The sequence below is a fragment of the Alligator sinensis genome, unplaced genomic scaffold (assembly GCF_000455745.1).
Source record: "Alligator sinensis unplaced genomic scaffold, ASM45574v1 scaffold292_1, whole genome shotgun sequence".
Lineage (NCBI taxonomy): Eukaryota > Metazoa > Chordata > Crocodylia > Alligatoridae > Alligator > Alligator sinensis.
In genome coordinates this window covers 946,862-947,293 of record NW_005842509.1, presented here as the reverse complement: position 1 = coordinate 947,293, position 432 = coordinate 946,862, and positions in this window count along the sequence as shown.

Sequence of the window (432 nt, the reverse complement as noted above, 5' to 3'; positions counted from 1 at the left end):
GCGCAGATGCGCTCCTCCGCTCGATTCTCCCTTTCGTCGGCAGGAAGGCGTGGTCGTCAGAAACGGCGCTGCGTCAGTGGGTGGGATCGCCGGAAACGACGCTGCATCGATGGGCGGAGTCGCTGACCGAACTCTCGCGGGTTCCTCCGAAGCTCCACCCTTCTCTTCTGGTTCTTCCACGCGGTCTCCCTCTTGCTCGGCGCCATCTTGGACCGGCGTTTCAGGATCCCTTTTCTCAGTCACTTCTCTGACCGCTCGAACAGCCATACGCAGCTGGGCTTTCAAACTTAAATTCTTATGCATTAGATCGGTTACAGTACGGAAAGTTGCAGTTAACACTCCCCCCTTGTCATATTTTGGGGTTACCCTCTCATCTGTGGCACGTCCCTCCTTTCCAGGTCTTTGCGGAGCTCGATGGAAGCTCGCGACCCC